Source organism: Pan troglodytes, chromosome 3, assembly GCF_028858775.2.
Source record: "Pan troglodytes isolate AG18354 chromosome 3, NHGRI_mPanTro3-v2.0_pri, whole genome shotgun sequence".
Lineage (NCBI taxonomy): Eukaryota > Metazoa > Chordata > Mammalia > Primates > Hominidae > Pan > Pan troglodytes.
Window position 1 is genome coordinate 60,879,320 of NC_072401.2, and position 12,333 is coordinate 60,891,652.

A 12,333-nucleotide genomic window follows, 5' to 3' on the forward strand; every position below is an offset into this window, starting at 1 on the left:
TGCCTTTCTAACTGTTGTGAGATGGTATCTCATTGTGGTTTTTGATTTGCATTTCTCTGATGGCCAGTGATGATGAACATTTTTTCATGTGTCTGTTGGCTGCATAAATGTCTTCTTTTGAGAAGTGTCTGTTCAAGTGTCCTCTGCCCACTTTTTGATGGGGTGGTTTGATTTCTTCTTGTAAATTTGTTTAAGTTCTTTGTAGATTCTGGATATTAGCCCTTTGGCAGATGGGTAGATTGTGAAAATTTTCTCCCATTCTGTCAGTTGCCTGTTCACTCTGATGGTAGTTTCTTTTGCTGTGCAGAAGCTCTTTAGTTTAATTAGATCCCTTTTGTCAATTTTGGCTTGTGTTGCCATTGCTTTGGTGTTTTAGTCATGAAGTCCTTGCCCATGCCTATGTCCTGATTGGTAATGCCTAGGTTTTCTTCTAGGGTTTTTATGGTTTTAGGGCTAACAGTTAAGTCTTTAATCAACCCTGAGTTAATTTTTGTATAAGATGTAAGAAAGGGATCCAGTTTCAGCTTTCTATGTATGGGTAGCCAGTTTTCCCAGCACCATTTATTAAATAGGGAATCCTTTCCCATTTCTTGTTTTTGTCAGGCTTGCCAAAGATCAGATGGTTGTAGATGTGTGGTATTACTTCTGGGGTTTTGTTCTGTTCCACTGGTCTTTATCTCTGTTTTGGTACCAGTACCATGTTGTTTTGGTTACTGTAGCCTTGTAGTATAGTTTGAAGTCAGGTAGCGTGATGCCTCCAGCTTTGTTCTTTTGGCTTAGGATTGTCTTGGCAATGCTGGCTCTTTTTTGCTTCCATGTGAACTTTAAAGTAGTTTTTTTTTCCAATTCTGTGAAGAAAGTCATTGGTAGCTCGATGGGGATGGCATTGAATCTATAAATTACTTTGGGCAGTATGGCCATTTTCACAATATTGATTCTTCGTATTCATGAGCACAGAATGTTCTTCCATTTGTGTCCTCTTTTATTTCGTTGAGCAGTGGTTTGTAGTTGTCCTTGAAGAGGTCCTTCACTTCCCTTGTAAGTTGGATTCCTAGGTATTTTATTCTCTTTGAAGCAATTGTGAATGGGAGTTCACTTATGATTTGACTGTTTGTCTGTTCTTTGTGTATATGAATGCTTGTGATTTTTGCCATTGATTTTGTATCCTGAGACTTTGCTGAAGTTGTTTATCAGCTTAAGGAGATTTTGGGCTGAAATGATGCGGTTTTCTAACTTTGCAATCATGTCATCTGCAAAACGGACAATTTGACTTACCCTTTTCTTAATAGAATACTCTTTATTTCTTCCTCCTGCCTGATTGCCCTGGCCAGAACTTCCAACACAACGTTGAACAGGAGTGGTGAGAGAGGGCATCCCTGTCTTGTGCCAGTTTTCAAAGGGAATGCTTCCAGTTTTCTCCCATTCAGTACGATATTGGCTGTGGGTTTGTCATAAATAGCTCTTATTTTGAGATACATCTCATCAATACCTGGTTTGTTGAGAGTTATTTGAAGATATTTTTAACCTTTCTCAACATTCAACAAGTTACATCCTTCTTCCTTTGTTCTCCTTTGACTTTCGCTCTTTTATAAAGTTCTAAGTTGTTAGCCAATCAGGACAAATACAGAATGTGAGGTCCTATTCCTGCCAATAGAAACTGGACACAGCAGTAAGATGGACGTATCAAGTTATAAATGACCCTGTCTCCTTTGTTCGGTGTAATCTTGTGGCAAAACTGCTGGTGCGTTTACTCTTTCTGCAGAAAGTTAAAAAATGGCCTTGCTGAAGAAATTAAATTTATTTTCAAGTGCTGTTTCTTTATGGCACTGAAGAACAAGCATTTCGAAGAGTCACTAATACATGTAAGAAGGGAGAAACAACTCAACATTAAAACATGTGGGGTCTCACTTACAATCATCACACATTGATGCACCACACATTGATGCACCACACAAGAAACCCTAGGCCACAGCTTGGTTCCTCCTTTTAAGAAAGTAAGTGGGAAAAAATTTAAGAATGAGGAAAGACAAGGAGAAAAACTCTATTGGGGCAATTTTTTGGTTTCATGGAGCTTCCATTTGCAAGTGTTTGTGTAAAATGGAGAAGTTTGAGGGCATTCTACGTCTAATGGTTTAGGACAACCCCCCAAGTGCTGTCTTGTCATGGAGTTTTCAGAAGATCTGGTTGTTTAAAAGTGTGTAGCAGCTCCCTTCCACCTTCCTCCTATTCTGGTCAGGTAGGACATATTGGCTTCCCATTCACCTTCTCAGAATTATAAGTTTTCTGAGGCCTCCTCAGCCACGGTACCTATAAAACCTGGGAAACTGTGAGTAATTTAAACCTGTTTTCTTCATAAATTACCCAGTCTCAGGTAGTTCTTTACAGCAATATGGAACAAATGTGAGAACAAAGTAATACAGAAGATGTGAGAACAATGTGAGAACAAAGGAATACAGAAGATGTGAGAACAATGTGACAACAAACGAATACAGGAAACTAGAGAGGTGGGGTGTTGCTATTAAGATACCTGAAAATGTGGAAGCAACTTTGGAGCTGGGTAATGGGCAGAGGTTGGAACAGTTTGGAGGGCTCAGAAAAAGACAGGAAGATGAGAAAAAGACAGGCAGATCCACAGAGCCAGAGCTGCCCAAAGCCTTGAGAGCCCTCCCATTGCATCCGTGTGCCCTGGATGGGAGACATGGAGTCAAAGGAAACTACTCTGAAGCTTTAAGATTTAATGAGTGTCCTGCTGGATTTTGGAGTTGCCTGGGGCCTGTAGCCCCTTTGTTCTAATAACTTGCAATTTCTTTATCAATACTTGCTGCTTCACCTTACACTCTTATTTTATGAAGATGGCTTCTTAAACTCATGAATCAACCTCTACTAGTGTCAAACTTTTGATCTGCAGAATCCTCATCTCTCAGCCTTCATAGAATTAAAGAGAGTTAGGGCCTTGCTTTGGATTAGGCTTTGGTTTCAGGGAATGTTGAGAATAATTTGATCTTCTATCCAGACCACTAAAATTTTCTCCGTATCAGCAATACGGCTATTTCCCTTTCTTATCTTTTTATGTGTTCACTGGAATAGCACTGTTGATTGCTTTAAATTTTTTTCTTTTGCATTTGTAACTTGGCTAACTGGCAAGCAGTCTAGCTTTCTGCCTATCCAGGTTTTGATCTGCCCTCCTTACTAAGTTTCATTTCTAGCTTTTGATTTTATGTGAGTGATGTGCAACTCTTCCTTTCACTTGGACAAGTAAAGGCCATTGAAGAGTCATTAATTGGTCTAATATCGTATTGTTATGTCTCAAAAAATAGGAAGGCCCAAGGAGAGGGAAAAAAGATGAGAATGGCCATTTGGTGGAACAGTCAGAATATACACACTTACCAATTATGTTTGCAGTCTTATATGGACGTGGATTGTGGTACCCCCCAACTCTCTGCCAAATTATAATAGTAACATCAGAAATCATTGATTGAAGATTGTCATCAGAGATATAATAATAATAAATAAAGTTAAAATGTTGTGAAAATTACCCAAATATGACACAAAAACACAAAGAAAACACATACTGAAAAAATAACACTAAAAATCTTGCTGGATGCAGGGTTGTCAGAAACCTTCAAATTTTTTTAAAAACAATAACTGCAAAGCTCAAAAAAAGCAAAGAACAGTAAAATGAGGTATGCCTGTCTATTACATTTTTTATTCTGTTCAATCTCTTACATTCTTAGTGGCATATCTAGTTGAAGTTTTAATTTTTGTGCTTGATTTGTTAAAGATATTAATGATCTCAATTGCCTGACTAAAATTTTTGAAATCCTTACAAATTTTAAAAGGGTATATTTATAAATTAATTGCAGTTTTAAAACAAGTATATAAAGGAAAAATTAAGTATTATTGCCATTATGTGTATATAATTTTTTTTTTTTTTTTTAAGTCAGAGTCCCGCTCTGTCATCCAGGATGGAGTGCAGTGATGAGATCTCGGCTCATGGCAACCTCTGTCTTCCAGGTTCAAGCGATTCTCCTGCCTCAGCCTTCTGAGTAGCTGAGATTACAGGTGCATGCCACCATGCCTGGCTAATTTTTTCAGTAGAGACGGGGTTTCATCACGTTAGTCAGGCTGGTCTCGAACTCCTGACCTCGTGATTCGCCCACCTTGGCCTCCCAAAGTGCTGGGATTACAGGCATGAGCCACCGTACCTGGCCCCATTATGTGTATATATTTAGAATGCACAATAATTTATTTGGTATGTCTTTAAAATTTTTTTAATAATTAATACTGATTTGTACTATGATTCTTGTCATTTTATTGTAATCTAGAGAGAACTGTTTGTATTTGTTCTAAGGCTGTCTATTCTCTTTAATTAAATGCAGTGATTGGCTAAGATGTTGTGAAGGTGGGAGGCCATCCAGAGAGCTGAGCCTGCATACACTGTGAGGCTCCCTTTGGTCTCTGAAGCTGACCACCTGTAGCATAGAAGACTTTAGGCTTCTCAGTAATGGTTTCTCATAAGACTTTCCTTGGCCTTCAATTTGGCATTGTCTTTTGAGATAACTGGAATCAGAATCTCATTGGCCTTTGGTATGTTTTCTACTGACCACCTATGCTGCCCTAACAACATTGTCCAGGGATACGCTGTTTTTTTAATAGGGAACTCAAAGGATAGAGTTCTAAAACCCATGGGAATCATTGAAAGGAGGCGAGAGAAAGAATATTTTTAATGAAAGGGTCATGTTTCCATATGTTATCAGAAGGGAAGGCAGAAAAACTTGCATTTCTCCTATATATATAGACAATATGTGTTTTTTGCATATCAAATAAAGGCAGCTGTTCCAAATTTTGCTGTGTATTGAAACAGTCTTGGGAGCTTTTGACAAAAATGATGCCCATTTTGCATACCAATGAAAACAGATTTTGGAATTAAGAGCCAGATTTTATGTTTTATAAAGATCTCCAGCAGATTCCAATGTGCAGTACATTGGAAACACTAGGTTAAGGTCTAGATAAAGAGTGAACACAGTTATTATTTTCATTGATATTTAATTAATTATCAGTCATTCCATTAGTTATTATCCAAATTAAATACAAGCTGTCTGTGTATATCAAATCTACATACAGTTTCCATCAAAGTAGTGGAAAACTAAAAAAAAAAAAAAAAAAAATAGAGTTATTCCAATGTGTTAATACTTTACAAAATGGTGACACTTCTTGTTTCCATGACAGGTGTACATGAATTTAGTCACAATCTCTTTTCATATTATTTTAATCTATCTCAACAGTGTCACCTATTCACCATCTGCGAATGAGTATACGTGGTATCTCTTTTCATAAACAACTTGTGGAGGGAAGTATTTTTGCATTATGAGTGTCTTGCTCTTTTCTTCCACTTCATATTTTGTTCTGTGTGTTCTATCCATTCTATTTATAAGCAGCAATTATCTCCTTAAAATCTATTTTGCTTTATCTTCAAGTTTTGCTTTCCTCAAAGGGAAATAAGTTTTAAATTATCGTTATTATTTGTTTTTTTATGTACAAATGTTCTAATAAGGCTACATTAGTGTACTATTATATATGATTTCTTACAGTGAATTTACCAGAAATCATGTTATATGACTTTCATACATTAATTTAATACTTAATAGATTCATGGGACAAGTATTATTATTGAACTGTATATTAATGGGCTCAACTCTCTTTGACACATGCCATTATAGGCCTTTAGTCAACTTCTCAATGTAAGAAACAAAATAAATTACACAGGAATGGTTGCGATCATAGACCTGAACACCACAAGCAGATTTTCCATATTACTTATTGCTACTTCTTCATCAATTTCTCATCTGATTTCCTGTAAAGGATTTTAAAGACTACTATATATTTAATGATTTTATGTATACATTTTATCTACTAATATTTCAGCTCTGTTGTTTTTATAGTTAGTCAGTACTTACATATTACTATTTTGGAATCTTGCCAGTTAGCCATACATTTATATAAGATGTTTCTATAAAAAAAAGAGAAATTTTAAATTCCAGACTACTCAGCTATAAGTAAACCTTTGGAGCATGTTCACATTAGGTTGAGCATGGTCTGAAGACATGTAAATCAAATTATAGCCCCATTTATTAATACAAATATAAATTTCTATATAAATTATTATAATTAAAATCAAATAACGGCCAAATGGATTATTATATCATCACCAAAACTATGCCATTTTTATTTTTTCTAATTGCAAGAATTTCTTGGGATATCTTCTAGTCTTTTTAAATTACATGAAATATTACAAACTGACAAAATCGTATAAAGTACTTAAATAAGTGCCTACAGTCTCATTACCTAATATAGAACATAAGAGTGTATTGCCTTGTTGTCAGTACATATCCTTTGAAAGTGATATGTGGTGTGTAGGTGGAGGGAGACTGATGTTGGCACAATAGGAAAGCCATGTTCCTTTCCTCTTCACAGAGAAATGGACTTAACAAATTATATATATATATATATATATATATATATATATACCAAATTGCCTTTATGAAAATACTCCAGAAACAATTTCAAAGATTTCAGCACCCCAGGCAAGAGCAAAGCCAAGAAGAACTTCATTAAAATTGCTAAGAAATTTCACAGAATTGGCTCACTGTAGAGTACAGCCAGTACAGCATGGCACACTTAGGAGAAAATTCCCTAGCCATACCTTCTCCCACAGGAAAGAAAGAGAAGAGTAAAGTGTGTTTTAATGGTCTAGTTTTTGGAGGGGCTGCACAAGGAGCTATTTTCTAACACCTAACTCAAAGAAATCACAGGAACTAGCAGAATTCGGATGCCTGTGATCTACTGAGAACAAAACCACGAGTGGCAGTGTTAAAAAGGCTGCCCTACCACAGAATGACAGCAGAGGGAGCAAAAGACTACAAACTCCTAAAGATAAAATAGAAAAAAAAAAAGTTTATCTGGGTAATTACATACAGAAGCTGAGAGAAGACACAGTCCCAGAAAAGGTTTGAGAGACCTGCAGAATCTCTAGCTGGGCTGACTGGTGAAGACAGTCTTTTGTATCAAGCTAAGTAGTAAATAATGGGAGATGCAGCTATTTTTTCAAATATCCAAATTGCAGCAAAAGAACACAAGGCAGCAAGGCATACATACACACCCACACCCACACACACACACACACACACACCACTAAACCATGGCCCAATGAAGGGAACAAAATAAACTTCTAGAAAATAACCTCAAGGAAATGAAGATCTATGAATTATTTGTCAAATTATTCATAATTATCATTTTAAAATACTCAATTAGCAAAGAGAGAACACAACTATATAAAATAATAAAAATAGTGCCTATAAAAATGAAAACATTAACGAAAAGGTGAAACTCTATAAAAAAAGAACCAAGCAAAAATTCTGGAGCTGAAGAATACAATAACTGAACTTTTAGCATTCACTAGAGGAGAACACAAGAAGACTTTATCAAACAGATAAAAAAAAATACACACTTAAGAACATAGGTTGTTTGAAATTATTCAGGAAGGGGAGCAAAAATTTAAAGAAAAAATTCACAATAAAAAAGTGAAGTCAGCCTAAGCAACTTAAAATACACCATCAAGCTAACCAATAAAGCATTATAAGAGTCCTAGTAAAAAAAGAGTAAAATATTGGGGCAGAGATTATATTTGAGAGAAATTGTGAACAAAGAATTACCAATTTTGCAGAGCATAATAGACATAGAAATTCAAGAACAACTCAGTGAAGTTCAAATGGGAATAATCCAAAGAAGTCTGCAACAATGCACAAGGTAATGTTTCAGAAGTCATAAGCAAAAAGAAAATCTTGAAAGCAGCAAGAAAAAAGGGACTTACCACATGTAAAGAAACTCCCATAAGATTATCAATAAGATTCTCAGCAAAAATCATGCAAACCAAAAGTAAGTGAGATAATATATTCAAAGTGCTGCAAGGAAATTTTAAAAAAAGTTTTTCAAATGAGAATAACATCTGGCAAACTTGTCCTTCAAAAATCATAGAGGAGTGAAACTTTCCCAGATTTAGAAAAAAAAAAATGACGAGGGATATAATCAACGCTAGACTTAGAAGAAATATTAAAAGGAGTCCTTCAGATTGAAATGAAAGTATGCTGGGCAGGTCAGGCGCCGTGTCTCATGCGTGTAATCCCAGCACTTTTAAAGGCTGAGGTGGGCAGATCACCTGAGGTCAGGAGTTCGAGACAATCCTGGCCAACATGGTGAAACCCTGTCTCTACTAAAAATACAAAATTAGCTGGGCATGGTGGCAAGCACCTTTAATCCCAGCTACCTGGGATGCTGAGGCAGGGGAATCACTTCAACCTGGGAGGTGGAGGTTACAGTGAGCCAAGATTGCACCATTGCACCCTAGCCTGGGCAAAAAGAGTGAAATTCTATATCAAAAAAAAAAAAAGTATGCTAAGCAAAAGCACACAAAAATAAATATTTCACTAGGAAAGGAAAATATATTATCAAATATGGAGTTCTGTAGTTAATGTTGGTGCATAAATTACTTTTAGTTCTGATATGCAACTTAAAAAACAAAAGCATAAAATAGCTATAAGTGTATATAAATTAATAACAATATAAGAAGATATCTTCAGTGATATTAAGAATATTAAGTGGGGATGGGTGATGTAAAGGGACAAAGTTTTACATGTGATTGAAGTAAAATTTTAAAGTTTTTTTCATTTCATTTAAAATAGTTTGTTATAATTTTAAAATGCTTCATGTAATCCTCATTCTAAACACAAAGAATACACATAAAAGATACAAAAAAGGATGTGAAGAAGGAATCAAAAATTATGCATACAGCAAAAACTTGTAGTATGAGAAAATGTTATAGCAAAAAATAACCATATTACAAATGATGAAACATCTCAAATAAGCAACCTACCTTTACACATCAAGGAACTAAGAAAAGGAAAACTAAGTCTAAAGTGAGCATAAGAAAGGTAACTTTTCCATAAAACAGAAAATAATGAATGTTAAAGAGAATATAGACAAATAGTAAGCCTTGTGCCTTATCTATAGGAATAAAAAATGGTGAAGTCTCTATGGAGAAGAGTATGAAGCTTCTTGAAATAAATTAAAACAGAATTAGCATATTGTCCAACAGTGTCACTTCGGGGTATTTTTCCAAAAATAATTAAAATTAGGATCTTGAAAATATATTGACACACCCATGTTGTGTGCAGTGTTATTCATGATAGTCAATGCTGGGCTTCCTAATCCTTCTTCATATGTATCTGGCAGCACATCAGGACTGAGAGACAACATGTCTTTTGTATAGAGGCTGGAGAAATCGTTAAAAAATTTTTAAAAATACCCTAAACAAGAAAGATAATCTGATTTCATAGTCCATTAAAAAATCAATGTCTGGTTTTCAAAAGAAATTATGAAGTATATAAAGAAACATGAAAGTATTGCCCATTCAAAGTAACAAAATAAACTTACAAAAACAATTTCTGAGAAAGCACAGACACTGAAATTGCTACACAAATGATTTTAAAATAACTGTCTTAAATGTATCTAAATAACTAAAGGAATCAATAGACCAAGACAAGAAAACAATGAATGAACAAAATGATATCAATCAAGAAAGAGAAATTAAAGAGGAAACCAAAAGGAAACTCTGGAGCTGAAAAGTACAATAATGGAAGTGAAAAATTTACTGGAAGGTTTCAAAAGCAGATATTAGCAGATAGAAGAAAGAATTGGCAAACCTGAAGAAAGAGTCATTGAAATTATTGAGTCAGTTAAAAAAAAAGGAAAAGAAATAAACAGAACCTAAGAAAATTGTAGGGTATTATCAAATAAACCAAAATATACACTGTGGAAGTCTGAGAATGAGAAGAAGGAAAGAAAAGATGCAAAGAATATTTGAAAAACTACTTACAGAGAATAACAAAAATGTAATAAAGTACATAAATCTAGAAATTCAAGAAGCTCAACAAACCCCAAGTAGGATTACCTCAAAAAAACCCACACTAAGACACATTATAATCAAGACGCTCATAGTCAAAACAGTAAGAGAAACTTGAAAACAGAGAAGTGACTCATCATAAATACGTCATTCTTGGTAAGATAATCAGCCAATTTCTTATCTGAAACATTGGAGCCAAAAAGCAGTGGATTGACATAATTGAAGTACTGAAAAAAAATGTTAATTGTACATCCTGAAAAACTGTCCTTCAAAAATTAGATAGAAATTAGGACATTTTCAGATTTTTAAAATGCAGAGAAAATTTACTATTACCATACCTGCCATGCAAAATATGCTAAAGAAAATATTTTAGTTCTAAATAGAAGGCTGCTGGGCAGCAATGTGAACACATGTAAAGGAATAAAGATGTGTAGTGAAGGTAAATTCATAACAATTATAAAATATAATATTTTTGTAATTTTGGTTGTGATTCTACTTTTTATTTTTTTTATAATTTAGAAGACAATTGCTTAAAAGACAATTAGTAATCCGTATTATTAAGCACACAATATATAGAGATATAATTTGTCACCTCAGTAACAGAAAAAGAAGAGTGATGGAAGTATATAGCAGTCGAGTTTTTATTCTGTTAATGTTAACAACCAATAAGTCAGAAAAGAAATCACAAAGGTAATTATAAAATACTTTAAAATCAATAAAAACACAACATGTCAAAACTTTGGAGATGCAGTGAAAGCAATGCTCAGAGGAAAACTTATACCTATAAACCCCTACATTAGAAAATGATTAGGGGAAAAAAACTGATTTTCTATATATTCACTCACAACACAGAACTTCCAGCCACCAATATGTGGATGTTTTACCTTCACAATGGTTCAATTTAATTCTCAGCTGACAACAACTGTTTTTCCCACAATTTAATTCAAGTAAGCCGCTAGATACATGACAATAGCGTGAGATGCCACAAGTAAAGGGCTTAATCTCACTGGTCTTCAATCCAGACGCCAGTTGCAAGTAGTGAGTCTCCAGGCTATCCATTAACTACTGACTGGCTTGGCTACAAATTATGACCCCATTCTCAGGGTGAATAATTTACTAGAGTGACCCACAGGATCTTTCCAGGGGCTGGGCTCTAGCATTATCCAATATTGCTTAGACTGCCTGACACAGTTCGCTAAAGCCTCACTATCTTTCCAGCCTGACTCTCATTTTTGGTTTATTTCCTGGAAGAAAATTTCCTATAATTATATTTTCCCTGAATGCTGCTCCTCACTAAAAACAAATTCAGGCATTCCCGGGATAGATAAGATGGCACTCGTCTCTCCTAAGACACTTTTCCATTTCATGAACCAGTATTGGTCAATCCACCAAGCACATTGTTTCCTCTGTATATTAATAACCTGAGTAAAGTTAGAATACATGTTTTGCACCCCAAAATGTTAGATGCCCCATAGTAAGTATAGATAAGGGGTAGTCATAGAAAAATGTAATTTCATTTGTATGCCAAAAGGCCTCCCATATCCTTCCTTATTTTAGGGTGGAGCTGTTTCCCAGGGGAACTCAGATTCAGCATAAAATGTCCACTGCTTAATTCTGCCAGAAACCCATTGGTTTTTAAACTCACATTTGTGGATAACTTTCTATCCATAAATCAAAGGTGATGTGTTTGTGATTAGTGCACTGTGCCTTGCTGGGTGGGCTGTCACTGTCCATTATAAAACTTCTAAGCATTTTGTGATCAAAATGTACAGTTACGCAGTGATCTGTCTTCCGAGAGTCATAAAAAAACACCATTTAAAATTCTAGTAGACAGCAAGTCCCTACATTTTCTTCCAGGAAATAAACAAAAAAAATGATATCTTCTTTAGCAGAGAGAGCCTGAAAAATAGGAGTCAAAAAACTGGCTATTTATTAGAGTTCCTTTTAGTTATTAACAGTTGATCCAGTTCATTAACATATGGTACAACCAGAGTGTCTCCCAGATTAATGTCATGCAATTTTACAGGCTGCTGTTTGACTTTGTCAGGTTCCAAAAGTGCAGCTGATCTTGGCAAACATATAGCTTCACAATTCCAGACATCTAGTATAATTGTGCTAAGAGATCATATTATGCTCTTGCTCTGAGCCTTTCTGGAGATAATAATATATTGTTGGATTACCTTCATTGCATAACACACTTATTCATTCCTTTAACTTCAGCGATGATTTCTCTTTCCCTCCATCTGTAACTTATTTTTACCCCAAATTTTCTACCACCAGAAGTGTTGTGAGGTCCACCCACTGGGCTAGCCCTGATTGCTGGCAGCAATCTTAGTCTAGAAAGTTCTTTCCTTCCAGTCTACCATTTATATAGT

At 35.0% G+C, this 12,333-nt stretch overlaps 1 long non-coding RNA gene across 1 annotated transcript; it reads right to left on the reverse strand.

The window, feature by feature from the left end:
- Window positions 1–1,971: 1,971 nt before the first annotated feature.
- LOC107974300 (uncharacterized) lies at window positions 1,972–10,984 on the reverse strand. The gene is made up of 3 exons (XR_001716942.3): window positions 10,843–10,984; window positions 5,958–6,010; window positions 1,972–5,146 (listed from the first exon to the last, which is right to left on the reverse strand). It is a non-coding gene; the product is annotated as an uncharacterized LOC107974300 (long non-coding RNA).
- Between the last annotated feature and the right edge of the window lie 1,349 nt (window positions 10,985–12,333).